The following is a 17,342-nucleotide window of genomic DNA, read 5'->3' as shown; positions in this document are numbered from 1 at the left end:
AAACCATAGCAATTTGATTCACTCAAAACGGATTTAAAATGAAGAAGTTATGGGTAAAACAAGATTGGATATTTTTTGATTTTTGTAGCTACGGGAAATATTAAAAATTCTATACAAATCATATCCTAGCTAAGTTATATTGTATTATACATGTATTCAAATATATTATGTAATCTTGGGATACCATAGACACATATGCAAATGTTTTGACATATCATATCGACCCATGTATATATATTATTTGGAACAATCATAGACACTCTATATGCAGTAATGTTGGAGTTAGCTATACAGGGTTGAAGTTGATTCCAAAAATATATATACTTTGAGTTGTGATCTAGCCTGAGACGTGTATACACTGGGTCGTAGATTGATTCAAGATAATATATATCGATTTATTTCTGTACATCTAACTGTGGACAACTAGTTGTAGATTACTAACGAGGACAGCTGACTTAATAAACTTAAAACATCAAAATGTATTAAAAGTGTTGTAAATATATTTTGAACATACTTTGATATATATATATATACATATTTGTTATAGTTTCGTGAATCGACCAGTGGCCAAGTCTTACTTCCCGACGAAGTAAAAATATGTGAAAGTGAGTTATAGTCCCACTTTTAAAATCTAATATTTTGGGATGAGAATACATGCAGTTTTATAAATATTTTACGAAATAGACACAAGTAATTGAAACTACATTATATGGGTGAATGATCGAAGTCGAATATGCCCCTTTTGCTTGGTAGCCTAAGAATTAATAAACCAATCTACTAATTGTCGCGAATCCTAAAGATAGATCTATTGGGCCTAACGAACCCCATCCAAAGTACCGGATGCTTTAGTACTTCGAATTCGTTTTTATCATGTCCGAAGGATTTTCCGGAATGATAGGGGATATTCTTATATGCATATTGTTAATGTCGGTTACCAGATGTTCACCATATGAATGAATTTTATCTCTGTGTATGGGATGTATATTGAAATATGAAATCTTGTGGTCTATTATTATGATTTGATAATATATAGGTTAAACCTATAACTCACCAACATTTTTGTTGACGTTTTAAGCATGTTTATTCTCAGGTGATTATTAAGAGCTTCCGCTGTTGCATACTTAAATAAGGACGAGATTTGGAGTCCATGCTTGTATGATATTGTGTAAAAACTGCATTCAAGAAACTTATTTCGTTGTAACATATTTGTATTGTAAACCATTATGTGAAAGGACCCGTCCTAATCCATCCGGACGAAGTCCATATCGATTATAAACGATTCACAACAGTTGATTACATCGCGAGGTACTTGACCTCTATATGATACATTTTACAAACATTGCATTCGTTTTTGAAAAGACAATCTTTCTTTACATCAAAAGTTGACGACATGCATACCATTTCATAATATATCTAAACTATAATGACTTGATAATAAACTTGATGAATTCAACGACTCGAATGCAACGTCTTTTGAAATATGTCATGAACAAGTAATATCTCTAAGATGAGCATATGCACAGCGGAAGATTTCTTTAATACCTGAGAATAAACATGCTTTAAAGTGTCAACCAAAAGGTTGGTGAGTTCATTAGTTTAACATAAATAATCATTTCATAATTTAAATAGACCACAAGATTTCATATTTCCATTTCTCATAAACATACGTCCCATGCATAGAGACAAAAATATCATTCATATGGATTGAACACCTGGTAACCGACATTCACAATATGCATATAAGAATATCCCCATCATTCCGGGATCCTCCTTCGGACATGATATAAATTTCGAAGTACTAAAGCATCCGGTACTTTGGATGGGGCTTGTTGGGCCCGATAGATCTATCTTTAGAGTTCGCGTCAATTAGGGTGTCTGTTCCCTAATTCTTAGATTACCAGACTTAATAAAAAGGGCATATTCGATTAGATAATCCAACCATAGAATGTAATTTCGATTACTTGTGTCTATTTCGTAAAGCATTTATAAAAGCAGCGCATGTATTCTCAGTCCCAAAAATATATATTGCAAAAGCATTTAAAAAGGGATTAATGAAACTCACGCTTATAAATATTGTAAAACAGTTAATAAAGCATTTGCATGTATTCTCAGCCCAAAAATGTAAAGAGTAAAAAGGGAAAATGAAACTCACGCATATAAATATTGTAAAACAGTTAATAAAGCATTTGCATGTATTCTCAGCCCAAAAATGTAATGAGTAAAAAGGGAGCAAATGAAACTCACGCATATAAATATTGTAAAACAGTTAATAAAGCATTTGCATGTATTCTCAGCCCAAAATGTAATGAGTAAAAATGGAGCAAATGAAACTCACCTAATATATTTTGTGGTAAAAATACATATAACATCATTGAACAAGTGTAGGGTTGGCCTCGGATTCACGAACCTATAACATTTATATATATATTAACACACATAATTGTAATCGAACAAATTTATGTATTATTCTTAGTGATATAATTATTATATTTAATGACTTATAGGTTTCCTTAATAATTTAGTTAGATATATTTACTTTATTCACTTTAGATAGATAATAATTATTTTTTATAAAAATACTAATAGAGTTATGTTACATGTATTAAATATATTTTGATATAATTAATATTTATTTGTTATAATATCAATAATAGGAATAATATTAATAATAATGATATTCATAATAATAATAATAATGATAACACTAATAATAATATTGATAACAATGATAATAATAATAGAATATATAAAATTATTAATAATGATAGTAATAATAGCAATAATAATAATAATAATAATAATAATAATAATAATAATAATAATAATAATAATAATAATAATAATAATAATAATAATAATAATAATAATAATAATAATAATAATAGTAATAATAAAAATAATGAGTGTGCTACCTTTAAAAGCTTTTCCAAAAAGAATATGACACCAACCGGACTCGAACCCGCGACCTCTCGCTTAACCCACAACACTCTCAACGATCCATGATATTTTGTTTTCCTAAAATTATCTGTATCATAACTCCCTTTAACCCCATTTTCATCTTCATCTCATAACTTAAAAAAAAAAAAACTCAACGAAATCATAAACGGCTCACATAATTTAATATGACCCAAATTAATGAATATCATTCAATTTGCAATGGAAATGCACGTATACATCTTTGTCCCAGTTTCATCTCACGTGGGACTTGAGGAGGCAAGTAGGGATCCATCTATTGTACACGTATCATATTTATATCTTAATTATCCTCACGTTCATTATTAATCTCGTTATCAAAACACCATTAGTCATGATCTTTTTCAATGTACAGTAGCATTGGTAATTCACTTTTTTAAAAGCAAAAATGACTTGTATGACAAATATATGTATGCTTCTTCCACTAAAAGTGTCGGTCACCTAATCCACCTTTTAATACACGAGGTTATGTGGTTTGAATGGCAATATAAAGCACCGATAATTTTTATTGGAGTTCAAACACACACAAAAATACTCCGTAATTGAATTGCAGTAGCTGTACAGTGGAGAATGTTATTCGATCAACACAGGAAAAAGAGCAGCGGCAGGAGGTGATGTTCTTGGGTTTTGTTCAAGTCAGAAGAAGCAAAATATATATATATATGGCAGCAGCTGTAGTAGTGTTGCTGTGTTGTTTGAGTATCGCCTGAGAAGAAGGAAGGGAAAAAAAATATAAGTAGTTCGATGGCTTTGTTTCATATTATGGGTTGTGATTGGCGATGACTTGAAGCAGAAATAGAATGGCAGATGTTTATCAAGGGTGGTGACTTAATGTTGTTGAAAGGTGATTTTTGTGGAATTTGTCTCGGATAGAAGTCAGAATAGAAACATAAAATATATTATTTAGGGTGGCGATTTGATGAGAAAGGTGGTGGTATTTGGATGATCGTTATAGAATGGTGATCGTGGGTTTGGTGTTGTAATATGGTGACTTGAAGGATTCACAATAAAAATGATGGTGAAGAGTTTGATTTCATGGTGGTTAATGGAGCTTAGGTCCGAACATTATAATGGTTCGAGTAGGTTAGTAATGGCTCGATGTAGTAGTGGTTTCTCAAGATTGTTCAGTTACGTTTGATGTTAGTGATGGCTTATGTGGTTGATGATGGTTGATATCGTTTCCAAGGATGGAGTTTGTGATAGTTAAAAGAAGAAAGAAACAGAAAATCGATGGTTGTTTGTTGGTGATTCACGAATTAAGAGGACAGTCGATGGATATATTCTCTTTATGTTTTTTATGGTTACATATATAAAGAGAGAATTGTGATATTTAAAAAAAAAAACAGTAGTAAATCACAACACAATTAGTGAATGGTAACTATTGTTTTGTCAAAAAGAAAAAGAAAAAAAACGCATGAATGAGCTTTATCATTTTAAAATGCACGTTCATTTTGGTAGCATATGCAACTTTCCATTTCATGTACAGTTAAATGTCCATTTTACTCTTTAACTTATTCATATGCTTAATCATATGCTTGACTATAACATAAAGCAAAGATTGAGAGAATAATAATAATAATTTAATAATAATTATAATATAATATAATTTAATAAATAAGAAACAAAAAAAAAACGTATGAGTTAGAGAATCCAATGATTCATGTAGTTGTCAGTTTATTAGGGGTATTATATCATGGTACGTAGTTAATCATTAGCGGATAAAAAGTACTCAGATAAATTTCAAAATTTTAAATTAAATTCCTTTATTTATTTCAGTCATTATGGTATAAAATTCGATCCTTAATGTGTTAAATAAAAATACATCAATTGTCTCTTTCCATTCTGGGTAAAATATAAAAAGTGTTAAAATTTAACAAATAGTTCCTAAATACATTTTTAATAAGCCTAAAATTTATAGAACTCATTTTCGTATCACCGTTTATTTTAAAATCATATAAGTTTGAACTTAGTTTGCTTAATATCAATCAGAACATCAAACAAGTATTACAAGTATTTAATTATTTTTAAGTTATTATATATACATATATTTATATATTTATATTTATATGTATATATATATATACACACATTTATTAACAAATAATGGTTCGTGAATCATCGAAACTGGTCGAGGTTAAATGAATATATGAAACAGTTCTAACTTTTTGAGACTCAACCTAACAGACTTTGCTTATCGTGTCAAAATCAAATAAGAGTTAAGTTTAAGTTTGGTGAAAATCTCCGGGTCATCACAGTACCTACCCGTTAAGGAAATTTCGTCCCGAAATTTGAGTGAGGTGGTCATGGCTAACAATAAAAATGTTTTCATGATGAATATGAGTTGATAAATTGAGTTTTATCATCATTGAGTAATATGGATAATAATAATTCGTTTATTCGAAGAGTACGAATGAAGCTATCACCAAATAGTGAAATAGGAAAGTAAAGGTTCATCTTAATTTTTGACAGAGTCAGGGTTGAATTCAGAAAATAAGATGCGTCTTAACTTTTGACGTTGTCTTTGTTGAATTTCGGAATTCAAGGGATATAAAGAAAATCTTGAAGATCTATAAAATCTGATTCTTCGGGATTTATGGAAATTAAGATCTCTTTAATTAAATACGGTGATCTACCCCGATTACTACGTCTGATATTTCCAGTATAAATTTAGCTCTTCCTTTCCATTATTCTCACCATTTTTATACTTTCTTTCTTATTTCATACATCCAAAAGATTCTGAAAATGATTAATCCAGTTTTGATCCTTGTCCTCATCCTTACTATCACAACAATCATTCTCCTTTTCCAACTTCCACCAGAGGAATCTGCTTTCTTCTACTTCGCCCTCGGGATTATAATGTTTTTAATTCTCCCGTGTCTTTATGTTGCGATAAACATTGATATACACGGTTTGTAATTTATGTGTTGTTATCGGACTTTATATTCTCCCTTATATTTCAAAGCTCTATGCTTTTGTTTTCTCTTCCCGACTTCAAGTCAAGCGAATAATGGTCCAGAATTTATAGATATAGAGTTTTGAATGATTATAATGTTCTAAGCATGAAGGAACGTGATAGCACGATTTGATTTTCAAATTTATCAACATCACGGAAGATAGAACCATCAAGAATACATTTTCTTGATTTGTTACGGAGTTAAGTAGGATGAAAGAGTTATGTAACATGGCACATGATGACGTTATGATCTGTGAATTATCACATTTCATTTAGAAACTCAGCATGACTTACTGTAATATATAATCACGTTGATCAAGTGTCATTATATTATACTAACTCATGCATCAGTTCCCATCATTACTTCAATAACATTCATATTTTAAGCTTGAAAATTTATAGAATATAGAAACTAACAGTTTCTATATGATGTAATACTGATAACACGAAAAGATTAATGATTTCAGATAAGAATAGTTATAAAAATATCTCCAGAAATATGGAGGATATTTATAATGAAAGGTACGATAATATCTCAGAATATCTAAGTTCAGAGGATGATAGAAACTATTGTCTGCAAGGGTTTAGAGTAAGGAGCAAGTTATTCACTATAGACTTTAGCAGACATTGAATTATTTGGATTCTTTGAAGTCAAACTTATTCTTTGTGATTTATCCACGGCTTTCTTCATAGTTTCGCATAATCTGCTTTTCGGTACTATATTTTCTATTGAATGTTTCTAATATATTGATACACAGGAAGCACGAAGAGGTATATAATTTCGGACGAGAATATTTATGAAAATATCCTCAGAAATATCAAAGATATTGATGATGATATTTTGGAATTTCTAAGTTCGACGGTTGATGGAAAAAGATTTTCCGCAAGATTTTAACATGACTTCGGAGCAAGATATTCTCTAAAGATTTCAACGGATCCAGAATTACCTGAATCCTTTGAATATAGGATTTGGTCCTTGTATGTGTCCTTGGTCTCCTTCATGGGTAACTCAATCTGTTTTTCAATACCCAATTTTCTATCGAGCGTTCCTAACACTCCTTTCTTTATCATCAAACTTTTGTCCGTTTAGACCATCTACCATTTTTCTGTTTCCTCTGCATTTAATGCTATGATATATGAATCATCGGTTATTAATCCGAGGTGGTTTCAGGAGAATTGTGTTTTTAGATGATTAAACGCTGATGGTAATATGATGGAATATAAAAGGTTACCTGGTAACAATAAAAGAGCACGCGTATATATAAACGTTATAATAAGGTTGTTTCGTACGAAAAGTCGGAGTTGACTTGTTGGAGCTGTGACAAAATTGGCTAATTTTGAAAAGGGATCGCAAAATTGTTTTTGTTAATAAATGCCAAAGGATCTGACGCGGCTACGTGTTGAACTTTTACTCAATTGCCGAGAGTTTCTCAGGTGCATAACTATATGCATAAATCTTTCCTTCTGTAGATGAAGTGCGGTTGATTCATCCTATCGATTGAGGTGTTTTCAAGAATCATGAAAGGTTTGAACGCAGAATGTAATCGTGAAGATACAAATGAGGTTTAAGACGAAATCAAGTGGCAAACTTGAAGAATTGTTTAGTTTCATATGTTATATTCAATATTTTAATTCATTTTAATTGTCCAATGTTATTAGTCCACGGTCGATAGTCCACAGTTGACAGTGCAATCATTCATATATAGTTTAATATATAATATTTGAATTAATTAATACGTATCGTGACCCGTATACGTCTCAGACTCGATCACAACTCAAAGTATATATATTATTATAGAATTAACCTCAACCCTGTATAGAGAACTCGATCATTACTGCATATAGAGTGTCTATGGTGATTCCAAATAATATATATAGATGTGTCGATATGATATGTCAAAACCTTGTATACGTGTCCCGATATTTAAAGTGCGTAAAATAAATAACAGAAATTAAATGACGATAAATAAAGTGCGTAAAGTAAATAACAGAAATTAAATGACAATAAATAAAATTGCAAGAATATAAATTGCGATAAAATAAATTGCGATAAATAAATTGTGATAAATAAAATGTAATACGGAATTAACAGTTAGCTAGGAACAGTTAGCTAGGATTTTGTTAGCGTGGTTTCTTAATAAAATTTAATATTGTTAATTAGTCTGTTTCTAATCAATTTTTATTGTGTCCCTTATTTCTTCATTATGCCACTTGTTGGATTCTGATAGGTCAAAATCCAAATATGAAATTGAATTTGAATGAAAATAGTTATTCTTTGGTGAACGGATAAGTATCCCGGTGGTTGTAAATAGGATAGTGAATAACTGTTGAATCAGATTCGAAGAATATACAGTGTAACTTATTAATGTGAAATTTAAATATTCCTCGGGTATTACCTACCCGTTGAAATATTTTTATTATTAACAGTTTGTACAAAAGAATTTTTAATTACAATCTTTATGAAAACATATATACATATATATTTTCTTCAGATGTAATCATGAATTTAATGAGTTAACATGATATTAAACTCATTTAGTTTTCAGTTGGAACTAGAATAAATAATCTCTAAAACATTAGAATTACATAATCACCATGTCGAACGAAGATAACTGATGTAGAATGTCATGTAGAATGATGATTATACTCGAGGTATAGATTGAGATGTTGAGGCATGTGATATTGAAATTTGGGTTGTTGGTGGTACTGTTGGTGCTGGTAATTTGGATGAAGCTGGTACGTTTTGCACCATATTTTCCAAGACTACAACTTATGCGCGAAGTTCGTTAACTTCTTCTATTACACCGGGATGATTGTCGGTTTGGACGAGCGGATGAATGAGGTTTAGAATCTGAGATAGTATATGATTGTGATGAGATACTTTGGAAATGAGAGAGAAAATGGTGTCTCGAACAGGTTCGCCGGTAAACGCTTCAGGTTCATTGTGAGGTGAATTAGGTTGGTGGAAGGGATTGCCTTCTGCGCGTTTCCATTAATTAAGTCTACTACGAACCCATCAAATGAATAGATAATGGCTGATTGGTTGATTCATGATGATGGCGCTGTTTTCGGAGTTTAGGTGGACATCTATGTCGGAATAGCTATCAGAATAACTATCGGAATAGCTATCGGAATCTGAGGGACTCGAACTGGTTACATGATTCATCTCGTACGATCAGATGAAGGATTTTGGATAAGAAATAGATTATAGTATGTAGATTAGTACCCTGCAATACATAATTTACATATGCATATATAATACTAAAATCCCATAAGTTACGGAGGAATATACGGGAGTTGTCAGACAAAGTTACAGTAACAGATACGCTAAGATATGAAGTTGCAGATACGCTAAGATATGAATTTTGTCTATACACTATTCATGCAGTCAATACAGTAAAACGTGTCTAGACTAAGAATGATAAGGAAGTGATTCTCTAAGAATGATAAGTAGGTAATTTTTGACACAAAATGATAAGCAAAACTTTTGACATGCAGACACGGTCGAAGTCCAGACTCACTAATGCATCCTAACAACTTATCAGTTAGACACACTAATGCAGACATGGTTCGCTAAGACCGCCGCTCTGATACCAACTGAACGGACCCGTCCTAATCCATCCGGACGAAGTCCATATCGATTATAAACGATTCACAACAGTTGATTACATCGCGAGGTACTTGACCTCTATATGATACATTTTACAAACATTGCATTCGTTTTTGAAAAGACAATCTTTCTTTACATCAAAAGTTGACGACATGCATACCATTTCATAATATATCTAAACTATAATGACTTGATAATAAACTTGATGAATTCAACGACTCGAATGCAACGTCTTTTGAAATATGTCATGAACAAGTAATATCTCTAAGATGAGCATATGCACAGCGGAAGATTTCTTTAATACCTGAGAATAAACATGCTTTAAAGTGTCAACCAAAAGGTTGGTGAGTTCATTAGTTTAACATAAATAATCATTTCATAATTTAAATAGACCACAAGATTTCATATTTCCATTTCTCATAAACATACGTCCCATGCATAGAGACAAAAATATCATTCATATGGATTGAACACCTGGTAACCGACATTCACAATATGCATATAAGAATATCCCCATCATTCCGGGATCCTCCTTCGGACATGATATAAATTTCGAAGTACTAAAGCATCCGGTACTTTGGATGGGGCTTGTTGGGCCCGATAGATCTATCTTTAGAGTTCGCGTCAACTAGGGTGTCTGTTCCCTAATTCTTAGATTACCAGACTTAATAAAAAGGGCATATTCGATTAGATAATCCAACCATAGAATGTAATTTCGATTACTTGTGTCTATTTCGTAAAGCATTTATAAAAGCAGCGCATGTATTCTCAGTCCCAAAAATATATATTGCAAAAGCATTTAAAAAGGGATTAATGAAACTCACGCTTATAAATATTGTAAAACAGTTAATAAAGCATTTGCATGTATTCTCAGCCCAAAAATGTAAAGAGTAAAAAGGGAAAATGAAACTCACGCATATAAATATTGTAAAACAGTTAATAAAGCATTTGCATGTATTCTCAGCCCAAAATGTAATGAGTAAAAAGGGAGCAAATGAAACTCACGCATATAAATATTGTAAAACAGTTAATAAAGCATTTGCATGTATTCTCAGCCCAAAATGTAATGAGTAAAAATGGAGCAAATGAAACTCACCTAATATATTTTGTGGTAAAAATACATATAACATCATTGAACAAGTGTAGGGTTGGCCTCGGATTCACGAACCTATAACATTTATATATATATTAACACACATAATTGTAATCGAACAAATTTATGTATTATTCTTAGTGATATAATTATTATATTTAATGACTTATAGGTTTCCTTAATAATTTAGTTAGATATATTTACTTTATTCACTTTAGATAGATAATAATTATTTTTTATAAAAATACTAATAGAGTTATGTTACATGTATTAAATATATTTTGATATAATTAATATTTATTTGTTATAATATCAATAATAGGAATAATATTAATAATAATGATATTCATAATAATAATAATAATGATAACACTAATAATAATATTGATAACAATGATAATAATAATAGAATATATAAAATTATTAATAATGATAGTAATAATAGTAATAATAATAATAATAATAATAATAATAATAATAATAATAATAATAATAATAATAATAATAATAATAATAATAATAATAATAATAATAATAGTAATAATAAAAATAATGAGTGTGCTACCTTTAAAAGCTTTTCCAAAAAGAATATGACACCAACCGGACTCGAACCCGCGACCTCTCGCTTAACCCACAACACTCTCAACGATCCATGATATTTTGTTTTCCTAAAATTATCTGTATCATAACTCCCTTTAACCCCATTTTCATCTTCATCTCATAACTTAAAAAAAAAAAACTCAACGAAATCATAAACGGCTCACATAATTTAATATGACCCAAATTAATGAATATCATTCAATTTGCAATGGAAATGCACGTATACATCTTTGTCCCAGTTTCATCTCACGTGGGACTTGAGGAGGCAAGTAGGGATCCATCTATTGTACACGTATCATATTTATATCTTAATTATCCTCACGTTCATTATTAATCTCGTTATCAAAACACCATTAGTCATGATCTTTTTCAATGTACAGTAGCATTGGTAATTCACTTTTTTAAAAGCAAAAATGACTTGTATGACAAATATATGTATGCTTCTTCCACTAAAAGTGTCGGTCACCTAATCCACCTTTTAATACACGAGGTTATGTGGTTTGAATGGCAATATAAAGCACCGATAATTTTTATTGGAGTTCAAACACACACAAAAATACTCCGTAATTGAATTGCAGTAGCTGTACAGTGGAGAATGTTATTCGATCAACACAGGAAAAAGAGCAGCGGCAGGAGGTGATGTTCTTGGGTTTTGTTCAAGTCAGAAGAAGCAAAATATATATATATATGGCAGCAGCTGTAGTAGTGTTGCTGTGTTGTTTGAGTATCGCCTGAGAAGAAGGAAGGGAAAAAAAAATATAAGTAGTTCGATGGCTTTGTTTCATATTATGGGTTGTGATTGGCGATGACTTGAAGCAGAAATAGAATGGCAGATGTTTATCAAGGGTGGTGACTTAATGTTGTTGAAAGGTGATTTTTGTGGAATTTGTCTCGGATAGAAGTCAGAATAGAAACATAAAATATATTATTTAGGGTGGCGATTTGATGAGAAAGGTGGTGGTATTTGGATGATCGTTATAGAATGGTGATCGTGGGTTTGGTGTTGTAATATGGTGACTTGAAGGATTCACAATAAAAATGATGGTGAAGAGTTTGATTTCATGGTGGTTAATGGAGCTTAGGTCCGAACATTATAATGGTTCGAGTAGGTTAGTAATGGCTCGATGTAGTAGTGGTTTCTCAAGATTGTTCAGTTACGTTTGATGTTAGTGATGGCTTATGTGGTTGATGATGGTTGATATCGTTTCCAAGGATGGAGTTTGTGATAGTTAAAAGAAGAAAGAAACAGAAAATCGATGGTTGTTTGTTGGTGATTCACGAATTAAGAGGACAGTCGATGGATATATTCTCTTTATGTTTTTTATGGTTACATATATAAAGAGAGAATTGTGATATTTAAAAAAAAAACAGTAGTAAATCACAACACAATTAGTGAATGATAACTATTGTTTTGTCAAAAAGAAAAAGAAAAAAAACGCATGAATGAGCTTTATCATTTTAAAATGCACGTTCATTTTGGTAGCATATGCAACTTTCCATTTCATGTACAGTTAAATGTCCATTTTACTCTTTAACTTATTCATATGCTTAATCATATGCTTGACTATAACATAAAGCAAAGATTGAGAGAATAATAATAATAATTTAATAATAATTATAATATAATATAATTTAATAAATAAGAAACAAAAAAAAAACGTATGAGTTAGAGAATCCAATGATTCATGTAGTTGTCAGTTTATTAGGGGTATTATATCATGGTACGTAGTTAATCATTAGCGGATAAAAAGTACTCAGATAAATTTCAAAATTTTAAATTAAATTTCTTTATTTATTTCAGTCATTATGGTATAAAATTCGATCCTTAATGTGTTAAATAAAAATACATCAATTGTCTCTTTCCATTCTGGGTAAAATATAAAAAGTGTTAAAATTTAACAAATAGTTCCTAAATACATTTTTAATAAGCCTAAAATTTATAGAACTCATTTTCGTATCACCGTTTATTTTAAAATCATATAAGTTTGAACTTAGTTTGCTTAATATCAATCAGAACATCAAACAAGTATTACAAGTATTTAATTATTTTTAAGTTATTATATATACATATATTTATATATTTATATTTATATGTATATATATATATACACACATTTATTAACAAATAATGGTTCGTGAATCATCGAAACTGGTCGAGGTTAAATGAATATATGAAACAGTTCTAACTTTTTGAGACTCAACCTAACAGACTTTGCTTATCGTGTCAAAATCAAATAAGAGTTAAGTTTAAGTTTGGTGAAAATCTCCGGGTCATCACATTATGTAATGGTCGTATGTAAACAGGATATTTTAGATTATTATTATTTGATAATATACATAAAGCTTTTTAAACCTTTATTGATGAAATAAAGGTTATGGTTTGTTTTAAAATGAATGCAGTCTTTGAAAAACGTCTCATATAGAGGTCAAAACCTCGCAACGAAATCAATTAATATGGAACATTTTTAATCAATAAGAACGGGACATTTCACCTAACCCCCAAGCGATTGCATGGGGTTTGTGTGGATAAATCATGCGAGTGCATGACTAAAGTGAAAGAATCACATTCGAGTTCCCTTTTCTTACCGACATTCCTAATAATTATTATTATATATAAATTAATATTTAATCTATATAATTAATTATATATTATATTATATTCACGTGCATGGTTAATTTGTAATTTTTACACCGATGTGTAGTACGTTGACCCTCGACTTAAGTACCAGTTCTGGTTTTTCGAACGCATTTTCGTACGCTTAGAAAACTGGTACTTTACATTTCGTGTAATGTACCTTTATTAATAACAAGACTCAAATCAATGAAAAATTATCCCACTCAAAGTGTAACTTATTCATTTGAGTATTGTGGTCATTTGCTTCTATAAATCAATGTTTCGTTGGTTATCAAAATATATTATTTTAAATCAAACGTTTTGTGACTAAGTTAAAATATATATATATATATGCATATATATATATATATATATATATATATATATATATATATATATATATATATATATATATATATATATATTTTCATTTCGAAATATAAATTTGAAATATTCATTTAATAATATAATATTTAGTTTTCGAAACTAATTGTATTTCAAAGTTTATCCCATAATTTAAAATCGTTTCGAAACTATCATTTAGTAAACTTTTATCTTTTTGAAATAAGAAGTATACTTGCAAAATTATAATACAAAGCTTTAATTAAGTTCTTCAATATATCTCCTAAAACGTTTTAATCATAAAGGTTTATTATATCGCAAAACGTTTTTGTTTAAGAAAGCAAAATCGTAAATAATCATAACAGATGTCAAGTTTTTAACTTACAGTTTACCCTTGAGTCGTAGGGTTAAGTTAAATGGATAAATAAACTTATGAAATAATTTTTATAAACCATCGAATTACATAACTTGTCGATACCCAACGTCTAAGTTATTTACACTACATTTTCTTACTTTTATATTTAAATAAAACGAAAGTTAAAAATAGTTATCTTATCAAAGTCGCGAGAAAAATGTTGTAAAGCATGAATTGGAAATCAAACAGGAATATCCACCAATATTTGTCTCGTACACGATATTTGACATTTTGTTCTCACTTGTAAATTACTTTACCATTTATTCCGAATACAGTTAAAAAGGAAAGGCTTCCTAAGTCAAAGTGGACACCTCAACGGAGACTCGTAATCATATCACAATGTGTCGGATAACTCAATCATTTGATATTATCTTATAATTCCATCGATAAATATATTGAAAAAATATGTTCATGTAAAGTATTATACATTTAAATACTTTGTTAACATTTCAGGTTATAATATATACACATATATATATAATTTTATCCATTTAATTAATGGTTCGTGAATCGTCAGAATTTGGTCGAGGTTAAATGAATGTATGAACACAGTTTAAAATTTTTGAGATTCAACTTAACAACTTTGCTTATCGTGTCGGAATAATGTAAAGATTAATTTTAAATTTGTTCAGAAATTTCCGGGTTGTCACAGTTTCTACCCGTTAAAGAAAATTCGTCCCGAAATTTGATCGAGGTCGTCATGACTAACAGTAAGAATGTTATTATGACGAATATAAGCTGATACATAGAGTTTTAACATGATTAATAAATACGGATAAAATAATTCAATTTCTCGAAGCGTATGAGTGAAGCTATCGTAAAAGAGTGAAATGAGAAAATAGAGATTCGCCTTATCTTTTGACGTCATCACGGTTGATCTCCGGGTTAAAGAAAATCTTTGTAATCTATATAGGATTTGATTCTTCGGTGATTAAGGAAATTATGATCCTCTTCGATTTAATGCGATAATCCTTCTCGATTTCTCTGTCGGATATTTCACTATAAATCCACCTCCTTTGTTTCCTTACAACTCACACCTTCTATTCTTTCTCCCTCAATTCATACTTTAAAGTATTCATCACTATGCTCCATCCAAATTTGCTTCTTGATATGCTCCTAACTTTTATATCTGTCGTTCTTCTTTTTCATCTACCGTCGGAGGAATCTATTTACTTCTATTATACTCTTGGTTTTATAGTGTTTTTAATCCTCCCGTGTCTTTATATTGCTATTTGCATCGATATATGGTTTGTAATTTCTACGTTGTTGTTGGTTTTTATATCTTCCCTTATATTTCGAACTCCCTGCTTCTATCTTCTATAATCATTGTCATTCCCAGTTAATGCTCTCTTTTATTTGCTGCGATTTATACCCTAATTTCTATTTTGGAGCTTTGTCCTTTCATTTCTTCTTCTTGCGATTAAACACCGCTTGTAATGGTCCAGAATTCGCAGATATAAATTTTGGAATGTACATTGTTAATGTTCTAAGAAGGAAATTGTAATGGTAAAATCTTGATTTGTCAAATTACCAGAATACCTCGGAAAAGACCGAATCATCAAGAAAAAAATTTCTTGATATTTTTAGAGGTTAAATAGAATACAAGAGTCATGTAACATGGCACATGATGACATTATGATCTGTGAATCATCACGTTCCATTTAGAAACTCAGCATGACTTACTGTAATATAATCACGTTGATCAAGTGTCATAATATTATACTAACTCATGCTGCAGTTCCCAACACAACTTCAAAACATTCATATTTTAAACTCGATGGTTTCAGAATTTAGAAACTAAACAGTTTCCTTTATGATGTAATACAGATAACGCGTAGAGATAAATGATTTCATATAAGAATAGTTATGAAAATATCTTCAGAAATATGGAGGATATTTATAATGAAGGATAAGATGATATCTTAGAATTTCTAATATCAGAGGATGATGAAGAATATTGTCTGCAAGGGTTTTAGTGTAAGGAGCAAGGTATTTGCTAGGGATTTCAGTAGATATTGAATCATTTGGATTCTTTGAAGGCAGGTTTAGTCTTTATGATTTGTCCACAGCCTCCTTCATACTTTGCTCAATCCGTTTTCCTGTTCCAAACATTCTCTTTTTCTGAGCTTTGCCAACACACTATTCTTTATCATCAAACTTTTTACTGTTAAGGTTGTTTACAGTTTTTTTGTTTTTTTTTTTTGCTGCTTCATCAGCATTTTTTTTTAAAATTTCGAGAACTAATTCGCAGTTTAGGGTGTTTTTTTCAGAAACTTTACATTCGAAGTATGTAAGTCCAGGAGATAGACGTTTTATATAACTGTTGGCGTAGAATCGTTGCGAGATTTGAGAATAATGATTCAAGCTTTTCGATATGATAACTACTACTATAAGATACAGATGAGTATATGATAGGGTTTTAATGAATAAGTATAGTGATTTTTCGGAGAGGCTCATAGATCAATGAAGTTGCTAGTAAGTTTACTGCTAATGTGGCGAGATATTAAAGGTTCCCAGGTAACAATGATGAAGGGGTAATTTTTATAATAAGGTTTATTCGAATGATCATTTGAACTTTGGTTTGCTGAAGCTGTGACAAATCTGTCTATTTTTAGAAGGGATTGCAAAATTATTTTAGCTAATAAATGCGAAAGGGTCTGACACAGATACGTGTTAAACTATGACTTTGATTTCGAGGGTTTTTCAGGTACATAACTGTGGTTAACATATGGTTGGATCATC

Source organism: Rutidosis leptorrhynchoides, chromosome 8, assembly GCF_046630445.1.
Source record: "Rutidosis leptorrhynchoides isolate AG116_Rl617_1_P2 chromosome 8, CSIRO_AGI_Rlap_v1, whole genome shotgun sequence".
In the NCBI taxonomy this organism is placed as follows: domain Eukaryota; kingdom Viridiplantae; phylum Streptophyta; class Magnoliopsida; order Asterales; family Asteraceae; genus Rutidosis; species Rutidosis leptorrhynchoides.
This window is presented reverse-complemented; position numbering follows the sequence as displayed.